At 39.8% G+C, this 13,020-nt stretch overlaps 1 protein-coding gene across 1 annotated transcript in view; it reads right to left on the bottom strand.

The window, feature by feature from the left end:
* XPOT (exportin for tRNA) overlaps positions 1 to 12,989 on the bottom strand; it is a 134,290-nt gene extending 121,301 nt beyond the window's left edge. Inside the window, exon 1 of the mRNA XM_067697222.1 lies at positions 12,845 to 12,989. The gene's annotated coding sequence lies outside the window, so the exon portion shown is untranslated. The remainder of the gene's footprint in view (positions 1 to 12,844) is intronic.
* Between the last annotated feature and the right edge of the window lie 31 nt (positions 12,990 to 13,020).

The raw sequence follows: 13,020 nt of genomic DNA, 5'->3' as shown, positions 1-13,020 counted from the left end.
GGCAGTGGAAGCACAGAGTCCTAACCACTGGACCAACAGGGAATTCCCAGGGGTCATTTTTAAAACCAAATTTCTGCTGGGTGACTCTCTCTACAGCTTAGAAAGGAAGACATAGCAGAAATATTTATTCAATTCAGTCAATCAGTATATATGTTTTAGTGCCTAATATATTTCTAGCACTGTGCATGATGCTACTAGGGAGAGAAGTGTCAGAGGCTAACAGTCAGAGATATAGGATCAACACAAATAAAGAATAAGACAGTACTCCTTTGTATGGACTGTGCTAAGAAGGCATCCTGTCCAACTGCCTTGCTACCATGGTGACAGTTACTAAGAAATGCACAGATCCACATACGAACAGGTTACAGAGTTCTGTTTTGTTGTTATTGTTTTTAAATATGCAGTTTCTCCAGTGAGATGAATGGTTCTTAATATCAGTCTCCAATTTTCTCTATGAACTCTGTATTCAAGTCCTTAAAGAGCATGTCGACCAATCCATGCAGACCCTGCACAATTTGGGGGTTTTCCTGTTGCTTGGGGATCAGGCTTTAACCCTTCATGTGTAGTGTGGAATAACCACAAGTGTTCCAGGCATCTAAGTTTACCTGACTCTAATACACAGGTATGATTTCCCAAGGATACCCCAAGGTTAAGAAGGAATTCTTTTTTTTTTTGCAATAATAACTAAAGATGTTTATTACAGCATTATTTATACCATATTTTATCCAACTATAAGAAGGAATTCTTGATCATCCCTAAATTCCTGCTTTTTAGTGGCTGCTATCTCCTCTTTGCCCCACCTCATCCTAGCTGTGACCACTGTCCCCTCCTCATTTATTCCCCAAGCACCATTACATACAAGTGGTTCTTTATAAAAGACTTTGACTGAAAGTCTGGGAATTATAAGAGTAAGTAGTATTCTATATCACAGGATAGGAAATATAAGTATCCAAAAGTTCTATGGCCATTTTCAACACAGGGAATTTCTCCCTATATTTTCCTCTCAGGCTCTGCCTGCTGCCACTTTACTCAGATTTCCTTCTCCTTCATCTCTTTTCTGAGTTCTGCAGGTCCAAATCGCTGTAATTTCATTACTCCAAGCAATGTAATTCTCATAGTCAAACCGTCCCCTATATAGACTAACTCACAATCCCCAAAGGCCCATCTTTTTTTTTTCTCTCCTCAAACAAAATCTCTTTTGCTGTTCCCCTGGAATGTAAAATAGCAGCTAAACATAACTGTTTTTAAAAGGTACTTATTTTCTTTCCCTGCTTACACACTTTTTGGCTGAATTCTTCCGTTTACTCTGTACTCATGGTAACTTTTTTCTTGAGACTGTCTGAACTACAGATGTAAAGTCAAAGTGTCAGAAACATTATGCATCGTGCATAGGTCATTCATATGTTTAGAGAGAAGTTTAGTTCCTTTTTTTCTTTTTAAAATTCATTTTCTAAAAAAGCGATTCCTCAAAGATTGAGAAAAACTATGGAACGATTTGTGATTTTCTGATTGCCCTATAGGAGATACATAGGGAGCAGAATAAAAACTGGTCCCCTGTAGAAAACTCCCTACTGTATCTGGCATTATCCACAGGCCAAGACCCCTTTATATGCATGCAACACAATTTTCATAAAAGAAACCTTTTCACATTCAGTCACAGGAGTAGACGCTTGGGCGGTGACCACAGCTCTGCTTTAAGGATAAGAATCTTAACTTTGACTACAGAAATGTTTCCAGAAGTGCTGAGTACTGATTTCTTGGAGGCAGCCCTCAATTACATTTGAATGTCATCCCCAAAAGAAAGTAACATATGACAGTAAGTACAGCCTCTTGTGAAGATGGATATTTCCCCTTAGAAAGATCTCAATCTTTCTATCTATATATACACCCCTGGACTAGGTACCATGGAAGATGTGAGAAAACAATAAAACAAAATTGAAATCCCATAGGAGCTTAGAATTCAGAGGGTGAGAAAAGTTTCACTATACAGAAGTAATAATTATTGAATGAAAAACAAAGTAGAATTTATTCACAGAGTTCTGGAATTTTAGAACTAGAAGTATTTTAAAGATTATTCACTGATATACAGAGGAGAAAACTGGAGCCCAGAAGGGTTACCTGAGGTCACGCAGTGCATTAGTGGCAGAGCCAGGAAGAGACCACAGATATCAAGAGCTTTGTCTACTTTACCACACTGTAACAACTATTAAGCATCAATTCTATGCAAGGAAATATACAGCTTCAGATAGTAAATGCAAAATGCCTAGCACAATGTGTGGGACCATCAGCTGTCATCATTATCATAATCATCATCACAATCATAATGGTTAAGAGTACAAATTTTGTGGGCAGAAGACCTAAATAGATATTTCTCCAAAGAAGACATATAGATGGCCAAGAGGCACATGAAAAGATGCTCAACATGGCTAATTATTACAGAAATGCAAATCAAAACTACAATGAGGTATCATCTCACACCAGTCAGAACGGCTATCATTTAAAAAGTCTACAAATAACAAATGCTGGAGAGGGTGTGGAGAAAAGAGAACCCTCCTGTTGGTGGGAATGTAAATTGGTGCAGCCACTGTGGAAAACAGTATGGAGGTTCCTCAAAAAACTAAAAATAGAGTTGCCATATGATCCTGCAATCCCATTCCTGGGCATATATCCAGAGAAAACTATAATTCAAAATGATACGTGCACCCCAATGTTCATTACAGCACTATTTACAATAGCCAAGACATGGAAGCAACCTAAGTATCCACTGACAGATGAATAGATAAAGAAGATGTGGTACATATATACTGTGGAATACTACTCAGCCATAAAAAAGAATGAAATAATGCCATTTGCAGCAACATGGATGGAACCAGAGATTATCACACTAAATGAAGTCAGAAAGAGAAAGACAAATACCATATGATATCACTTACATGTGGAATCTAAAATACAACACAAATGAACTTATCTACAAAACAGAAACAGACTCACAAACATAGAGAAAAGACTTGTGGTTGCCAAGGGGGAGGGGGCTGGAGGAGGGATGGATTGGGAGTTTAGGATTAGCAGATGCAAACTAGTATATACAGAATGGATAAACAACAAGGTCCTACTGTGTAGCAGCACAGGAAACTATATTCAGTATCCAGTGATAAACCATAATGAAAAAGAATGCATATATATGTATAACTTAATCACTTTGCTGTAGAGTAGAAATTAACACAACATTGTAAATCAACTATACTTCAATAAAATTAAGTTTTTTAGTACAAATTTTGGTATTGGAACTGGAGGGTTGCAGTTCTACCACTTATTGTGTAACTGTAGATGAGCTACTTATCTTCTCCAAACCCTAGCTTCTTCATCTATAGAATGGGAATAAAAATAATATCTACCTAATAGGATGGTTATGAGGATTATATATACTTCTCACTTGAGTATGTTCAAACATTAGCTGTTCCATTTATTAACCTATATAGGTATACAGAGAGACAGACAAAGATACACACATACAGAGTATTGGTGGAACTTCTCTTTGCTCTGCCAAAAAGAAAGCCAAAAAGTTAACACTTTTTTAGCTTTTACTATATAGATATCAGTACACAAAAGTATGGAGCAAAGAAAATAGGAAAAGAAATGCTATTTGGGATATTACAATATAGAAACTGCTTACTATTCTCAACAAATATACACCAAGTTTCTGTTTTCAAGGAGCTTGTAACCTAGTGGAGGAAGAAACCAGGCTGTTAGGATATGGAGTGATATACACGTTGCAAAGCCAGAGTTAAGAGCTGTGAAAGCTCACAAAAGGGCATCCTATTCAGTAAGAGTGGAGGCAGAGAAGTGAGTCTCAGAGGTGGTTTCTCAAATAAAGGAATAAAGAGTTGGCCAAAGATGAGAAGAGTTGGAAAGTGCCTAAAGCTACAATCCAGGTGGGTCCTCAGGATCCATGCCAAACCCCTAGTGTGCCTTCTTACACTGCACGTGTTAAAGAAGGAAAACCCCCCCCTCCCCATCTCCCTGCAGTTAGGGTTCTGCTTCTGCCAATTAGAAGGTGGATCACAGGCTGAAGCCACTTGCTTTGTTTCTGCTGGCGAACTCAGCTGTGAACACGTTGGGCTTTTCTGCTACATTATTTCAGTGTCTAGGTACTAACTTCACAGGCGTTGAGAGGTAGTCACAGGAGCAGCAGTGGCTTCCTGATCCTTGGATTAACAGCTACAGTGGTATGTCTTTGAACTCAACAGTTCCAATGGAGTCCCCTGATTCCCCGTCTCTCTGATTATTGCAGAGGTAGCAGCTACCCTGGTAAACCAGCCCAGCAGTCTTGTCCTAGTAATCATTCCTGGAGGCCCCACTTTATCCCTTCACCCTTTCCAATAACTTGGTAAGCTCCTGATTCCCCGAATTAAATCCTTCTTGCTTAAAATGATGTGAATGGTTCCTATTGCTTGAATCGAATACACCAAAAGAATACAAAAATGCAAAATGTGCCATGAATAATATTATTTGCAGGGGTCAGCAAATAATGGGCTGAACATGGGTGTGTAAATATCTCTTTGAGATCCTTTCTTTTGGATATATACCTAGAAGAGGGATTACTGGATCATACGGTATTTCTGTTTTTAGTTTTTTGAGGAACCACCACACTGTTTTCCACAGGGGCTGCACCATTTTATGTTCTTACCAACAGGGGACAAGGGTTCCAATTTGTCCACATCCTCGCCAACAATTGTGATTTTCTGTTTTTTTGATGGTAGCCATTCTAATGAGCATGAGTGATATGTCACTGTGGTCTTGATTTGCATTTTCCTAATCATTAGTGATGCTGAGCATCTTTTTATATGCTTTTTGGCCATTTGTATATCTTCTTTGCCCATTTTTAAATTGGATTCTATTTGTTGTTGTTGTTGAATTGTAAGAGTTCCTTATATATTCTGAACGTTATCCCCTTATCAGACACATGATTTCCTTGGGTTGCTTTTTCACTCTGTTGCTTCTGCCAGTCCAGTTTTAGTCCATGCTCACGAATGGAAGTCTAGTCTGGAGCAACTTGCTGGCAGTCTGGCCAGATCTGGAGCCGTCTTCCATCCTAAAGACACCAGTGGGAATAAGCCAGAGCATCCCTATCTTGGACACTTCAGGTCTTAGATACTCTGATTCCCTGTGATATCGAAAAGTATCTCCATGCTTTACTTTGAACCAGAACAAGCCAACCTAAGGTTTCTGGGGCTGCCAAATTAGAAACAGCCTCAAGACTGGGTATGGGAGTCATGGAGTAGACTCACCAGATTCAGGTTTTCCACTGTCAAGTACCTGCCACTAGAAAGCTGAAATCAAACACAAGTTTCACATCTGTTTTGTAATTTAGCGCTGCTCCTTTTACTTCAAAGAGTAGTTCGGTTCATCTTCTTTGATTCTCTCTGTTTATCCTGAGGGGATAAAATATCCCAACCCTAGAGACCTTAACGATTTCCAGTAGAATACATAGAGAGTTAATGCATGACTTAGTCTAAAATACAACCCAGTACACACAGTACTTGCTCCAAAAAATCCTTGCTGATTCTGTATTAGTGGGTATGAACTCCAAGGCATGCTACGTTTGCTAAAATATCCTATTTGAAGAGAGACGATTCTGATTTATAGAAGGTCTATTTCCTTTTCTAACTACTACTGCCTTTTGGAAGACTTTAGGAAGCCTTAATGTGCATTATTTTTATGGTCCCCACAAGAAAAGGAAAATGGGATGGTTAAGAGAGCTGCATAAGGTCAAGAAGAAGAAACACTGGAAATGAAAGATCCTAATTCTCTTCTTCCCTGACTTTTATGTTAAGTTGTTGCTATTCAAGGGCCTACATTCAAGTGTTTGTCACTGCATTACCTTTAATCATGAGTATCAGGGATAGTGACATTTATAAATGATTTCAGCTGTAAGTAACAGAAAACCCAAACATAAGTAGGTTAAAAAAATAGTTTTTTCCTCATCATAACAAGATATCCAGAGATAGGTAGTTGCTGGCACTGGTTTAAATGTTCAGCGATCTCAAGGCTAAAAGTCGTTCATTCTCTCAACTTTTCGCTCACGGATGAAAGATGGCTACCACAGCTCCAGACATCCTATTCTTTACAAAGTAGAGAGAACAGAGAAGAGATGATACCAGTTCTGGCTGTGCCATTTTTATTTGGAAGGCATAAGGTTTCCTGGAACTTCCCCCTCAACCTCAGAAATCTTCAGCTTACTTCTCGAAGGCTGAAACACCACTCCCAGGTGTAAGCAAGGCTAGGAAAACAAAATACATGGGAATATTTGGTTTTCCCACCCCAGAAGCAGGCAAGTGAGAGGGAAGTTGGCAATGAGTGTTGGTCTGCCAAGTTTTAGGGTTTGCCACAGTGAAAACCAGGAAACACCAAAATATTCAAGAATGCAAGACTGACTAAGTGTAACGTGCCATATGAATCCCAGGTAGCTGTTAAAAATTGTGGTACAGAAAAATACTTAGTGGCATCATGCAAAATTATTCATAAAATATCAACTAAAAAATTAACATATAAAACAATAGATGAGAAAACATCAAATTTGTTGGGGTGACCTAAGTTTAGATAGATTTTTAAAAATAAATTTATTTATTTATTCATTTATTTATTTATGGCTGGGTTGGGTCTTCCTTGCTGCGCGCGGGCTTTCTCTAGTTGTGGCGGGTGGGGGCTACTCTTCATTGCGGTGCGCGGGCTCTAGGCACGCGGGCTTCAGTAGTTGTGGCATGCAGGCTCAGTAGTTGTGGCTCGTGGGCTCTAGAGCGCAGGTTCAGTAGTTGTGGCACATGGCCTTAGTTGCTCCGTGGCACGTGGGATCTTCCTGGACCAGGGCTTGAACCTGTGTCCCCTGCATTGGCAGGCAGATTCTGAACCACTGCGCCACCAGGGAAGCCCTAGATAGATTTTTAGAAGTTAAATATATATATGCAAAAAGAAAAAAACTGGAACTTATACTCTGAAAATGTTGACTTAGGTTGGGTTTTCCAGGAAACAGACTCTGAGGCAGAGATTTGCTTGCAGCTGGTTTAGTGGAGAGTGCTCTGTGGAGCAGCACCTGTTGTGGGGGCAGGACTGGGCAGAGGGAGAAGGTGAACTGCAGGGCAGATGCCACAGAGGCTTTAATTGGTTCCATTGGAAGTTCTGAAGCTGAAGTCCCAGACTGTCCCAACTGAGGGACTGTGCCTTGTACCTCCACAAGTGACCAGTCGTGGGATTTGGACTGTCCCCAGGGAGGGGATATAACCTAGCGTGAGGCAGTTTCCTTCACAGAGGCAATTTTGGAGAAGAATTCAACTGTGAGTCATCAGCAGCCAACATTCTTGGCAGCTGTATCTTGAGATCCCGGCAGCACACGGCAGCGTCCACCAGAAATGTCAACAGTGATTATCTCTGGGTTTGGGGATTAAGGTTGGTTTTCTCTCTTTTTAAAAATATTTTCCAAATTTTCCATAATGAATATAATATTGTTCTAAGCATTAAATGAGTTAATTCATAGAAGGCAGTTAGCACAGTTCCTGGAATTTATTAAACACTCAATAAATTTAGCTATAATTATTTTGTATTTATATATATATGTATATACGTGTTCATGTAACATTTTAAAGGGAAAACATAAATATGGATATTGTCAAGAAGAACGTATGAAATAGGATTAAAATAATAACAGAACTTGCTGTTCCTTTTGGCTTATTATTTTTTAAAATATTTATTTATTTATTTGGCTGCACTGGGTCTTAGCTGCAGCATGAGGGATCTTTGTTGCTGTGTGCGGGATCTTTGTTGCAGTGTGCGGGATCTTTAGTTGCGGCATGCGGGATCCTTAGTTGGGGCATGCAGGATCTAGTTCGCTGACCAGGGATAGAACCTGGGCCCCCCGCATTGGGAGCTTGGAGTTTTAACTGCTGGACCACCAGGGAAGCCCCTGGCTTATTATTCGTTTAATCTGTGTTTTAATCTGTGAAATTCTTTCTTATGACATTGTTTCTTTCCGGCATGTCCAATAGAACTTTATGTAATGACAGAAATTTCAGGGACTTCCGTGGCAGTCCAGTGGTTAACACCCCACGCTCCCAATGCAGGGGGCATGGGTTCGACCCCTGGTCAGGGAACTAAGATTCTGTATGCCGCACGGTCAGTGTCTGTGCTGCCCAATATGGTGGCCATTAGGCACAGGTGGCCGCTAGGCACTGGAAATGTAGTAGAGCAAATGAAAAGCCAAGTTTTAAATTTTATTTAGTTCCAATTCATTCAAATGTAAATAGCCACATATTGCTAGTGGCTACCATATTGGACAACGCAGCTCTATACCAATATTAGGCAATGGTTATGTACAGAATAGACCTAAAATATTCTTTCTCTAAGTTTGGATTCGTTCCTCAACTCACTACCCTGTATAATCTCCTACTTGTGATTTCAAAATCACATTTTATTTACACATATTTATTTACATATAAAATAAATTTATATTTATTTACAAAAAAGGGCTGTTGGTGGTGGTGGTGGTCAGACTTTTAAAATATACAACAGGGAAAGTAATTTAGTTGAAAGGTGCTAAAGAGCTACATAATGTATTGCTAACTGTATGGTATCTTTTAGTAAATAATCCAAAGAGAAAATGAAAGAGGTTGTTCCATATCATATATCTGGTTCCTCTTCGTAAGCTAAAAGAGACTTCTCACCAAAATCATACTTTTCAACCATACTGTCCATATAAAAAGGGAGATAACTGCAGAAACAATTTGAAAATGCCTAAATAACAATGTGGAAGTCTCTTACCTCTTAGATGGGAGGCATATGTATATGGTAGGAGACATATGTATATGGGGATAACTCACTAACAGCAGCCAAGTTTCTGGAGAAAAGAGACACAGATCTTGGTTTGCATCTCACCCTGCGAGTTAATGGCTGTGCGTACTTTGAACAAATTACTTAACTTCTCCATAATCAAATGGTGATAGCTACACCTGCCTTGAAGATGAGTTGAAAGATTAGTGATATGTAAAGCACCTGGCATATAGTAAGTGCTAAATCAATGACAGTTTTATTATGATGTTAGTATAATGTGAAGAAAACAGATCAGCAAAAAGGAAGTAAGCCCAAATACTTAAAAACTGGCGTAGGAATTAACTGGAATAATCATTAAATTATAAAATTATTTTTGGTATATTTTGTTTTATGTGTATTTCAACCACACAAAATTTAGTCAACTGTTTATCAAATGAATGAAAAAAATGGATGCTTGAATAAATGAATGAATAAATGCCTTGCCTGTTTTTAATATCATTTTGCCTCCCAAATGGGTTGTTATCACTAAAATGGTTTTGTCACTGGCATTGTCACTAGGGATATTTTCAAAGACTCTGTAAAGAGCAGTATCAAATCAATGGTCTTTTCTAGACTTAACAGGAGGGATTAGGGCTGATATTGAGAAACAACTTCTTGAGCAATATTACTAATGGAGCAGTTAAGAGCTTCCATCCTTAGATATTTTTAAGAAGACAGATAATACTCCATGCTGGAAATGTCATCATCTTCTGTGGTAGTTAGCTTCCAGGGTAGCCTCCATTGAACCTTACTTCCTAAGTCAATCAAGGATGGTCCTGAATATGGCTGAGGTGATGTGTGACTTCCAAGGCTATGTCGTAAAAAGCATTGCAGCTTCGGCTCCGGTCGATCAGATTGATCACATGCTCCATGATAAGCCAGTAGCCATGCTGTGAGGAGGACACTCAAGCCATCCCATGGAGAGGCCCATGTGGCCAACAGCCTGTGCCAATCCACTGGACATGTAAGAGAGCCACCTTGAAAGCAGACTCTCCAGCTTCAAACAAGTCTTCAGATGACCACAGCCCTAGCCAACATCTGACTGCAACCTTATGAAACACTGAAACAGAAATGCCCAGTTGAGCCACTCTTGAATTCCTGACTCACAGAAATTGTGAGAGGGAATATATGACTTTTATTGTTTTAAGTCACTAAGTTTTGGGGTTATTTGATATGCAGCCAACATATCATCAATGGCAAACATTTATTGCTACTGTCCAAAATGTCCTGCTAATGGGCTGAACCAGATGACCATTTTTTTTTTGAACCAGATAACCATTTAAGGTAACTTCTATCTTTGTAACATCAACCTTTTAACAGCTTATCATGTAATGAACTCAGTATCTTTTTCCTATAAAATTCCTATGAGACAAGGAGAATCAGCCAATCAAATATTTAACAAACATCCATTAAGTCTGTGGAATTAAAGAACGTCAGCTAAAATTGGAGTCAGGACACACCTGTAGGGAGAGCTCTCACAGCTGTGCATCATCAATTACTCCAAATTGGAGTACCTACATACCCCTACATCTCTCCCACAGGAAGGTACTGCCTACTTTACTATCCAGAAGGAAGAAGAAAACCATATTTCTGGCCAACCACAGCCCAGCCAATCAGAGACTGTAGCACCCTGGCCAATGAGAAGCCTCTACACTTTGGACTGCCAGCTTCCTCCAGTGAACTCTTTAGTTATGATAGCCCCTACCAAGGCCCCCCTTTTCCCTATAAAAGCAAGCTCCCCTTCCATGTTCTGTGGATTTGCCTGTGGTCCACCACAGTTCCCATAACCTGAATTGCAATTCCTCTGGCTATTCCCAAATAAACTTGTTTTGCTGGTAAAATAACTGGCTACTATTAAAGATGATAAATTCAAGGTATTACTCTAGGTGCTCTGCTGATTAAAAGGTATGATGATGCTAATGATAAAAATAACAATAATAGTAACAATAATAAGTATTACTAATATTTATTAAGCATCTACTTTAGACACTGTGCATATACTCTCATTTAACCTTAATATACATGGCCAAATGTTTTCCAGGAAGGTCATACCAAATTACACGCCCATCTGCAGTGTATAAGAACAGAGTCACTGTATGTTTACCAGCACTTAAAAACAATTTTTTTTAATCTGATAGGTGAAAAATACAATAGTTTAATCTGCATTTCTATGATTACTAGGTCTTGACATGTTAAGCACATCAAACCTTTATCTGACATACATTACAAATATTTTCCCCCCAGGTTGGTATTGTGTTTTCTTGAAATTTTTACAGTCAAGCCAATCTCTTCCTTTGTAATTTCTTCCAATTCTTTTGTAATTAGGTTCTTCTCTATTTCTAGATCAATTAAATTTTCACTTGTATTTCTTTCTAGTTTGTTTACATTTTTTTGTTTTTGAGTTTACACAGTAATTTACTTTGTTAGACTTTTGTTTTCTTCTCTATTTTCTTGTTTTTTAAGTGGAGTATAGTTGCTTTACATGGCTGTGTCAGTTTTATGTGTTTTTTTTTTTTTTTTTTTCGGTACGCAGGCCTCTCACTGTTGTGGCCTCTCCCGTTGCGGAGCACAGGCTCCGGACGCGCCGGACGCGCAGGCTCAGTGGCCGTGGCTCACGGGCCCAGCCGCTCCACGGCATGTGGGATCTTCCCAGACTGGGGCACAAACCCGTGTCCCCTGCATCGGCAGGCGGACTCTCAACCACTGTGCCACCAGGGAAGCCCTATGTTTTGTTTTTTACACATGTAATTATTTTTTGTTGCAGGATACAGGGCAAAAGTCTTTTTTCCCCCATAATCATGTCTCCTTCACTTATAAATTGAATAAGTTTTCCTTTCCCCACTGATTTATGATGCCACCTTTACTATCTAAGGAATTCTTATATTACTGGAGTATGTTTACAGTCTTTATAATCCTCTTTCACTGTCTGTCGGTTTTGGCGCTAGATGTTACTTACATCTACTCATTCACTAAGGACCACCACATTCTCTTCCAGGAAGCCTCCCTGATTCTCCCAAAGAAATACCATTGCTGCTTCCGTTTTCACCTTTATAACATATAAAATTTCACCTTTACATATGAAGTTTCACAGTTAACAAAGTTGATCTTACCCAGTTATATTCTTGAGAGCAAGCAACAGGTATACTATATATTCATTAAAAGCAAATTATGGGATTTGCATTAAAAGGTAACGATGGCAGAACCGATCTTGTTTGACAAAAAAACGAAAACAGGCAATTCCCTCATTTGTCTAACAAAAATCATTGTGCCATCCATGATGAAAAAATTATAAAGGTGAATGAAACCTAGATTGTGCTTTAGGGAGTCCACTTAGTAGGGGAAAGACAGATGAAAATATACGTGTTTAAATACACTATGACTAAAGTGTATAAAATAAAAATAACAAAGAGAAAGGTAAAAACTAAGTGAGCAGTGGGGTAGTGTTTCAAGCAGTGGACATACCTATGAGCTGGGTTTATGGTGTTTCTTAAATGTTTGAGGATTTGTAATTAATCTGAATGACAAAGTACATCAATTCAGATTCTTTAGCAGAAGTTGCATTAACGTAGCCTTCATTCTGATGTTTTAAGGAAGTCTAATATAGTGTGGGTAGTACGGCCAAGCCTAGGAGCAGCTCTGGTCGGAAGCCCTTTCGTTAGCACGAACCCGAGATGACTAGAACCTGAGAGAGGCGTGAATTAACCCACCACGGGTGAAAATCAGACATGGGGGTGAGAGATAAACCTTTACCCACCTGAGGCTTCTACTCTATAAACCACTTACTGGAGTTGGTTTAAAAGCAATGAGGACCACAGACTCCTTGTTGTGAGAGCCAGCACAGTTCCAGGCCCAAGGCTCACCTCGCCGCGCGCCTCAGGCCCCAGCCGAGCCCCGGCCAGATGTTAGGACAAGAACTACTGGCGTCACGAAAACGTGACGTCACCAGCACTGACGCAGTCTAACAGGGAGGGGCCTCTCAGCTCACCTCAGAACGCCGTCAGCTCCACGGAGCAGCGAGCGGGCCGCCTCGCGCTCTGCCCTGAGGGTCCGAATAGTCAGAGCTGCGGGAACCGAAGCGCCGGAGTCGCTCAGGAGCTAAGAAGCGGCCATCCCTCTCCCGCCTTGACCCTTAACCACGTCCTCTCTAAGGCCCAGGCGCGG

This window comes from Pseudorca crassidens, chromosome 11, assembly GCF_039906515.1.
Source record: "Pseudorca crassidens isolate mPseCra1 chromosome 11, mPseCra1.hap1, whole genome shotgun sequence".
NCBI classification, from domain to species: domain Eukaryota; kingdom Metazoa; phylum Chordata; class Mammalia; order Artiodactyla; family Delphinidae; genus Pseudorca; species Pseudorca crassidens.
Note: the sequence above shows the minus strand (reverse complement) of the source record. Positions and strands in the feature narration are given on the sequence as shown.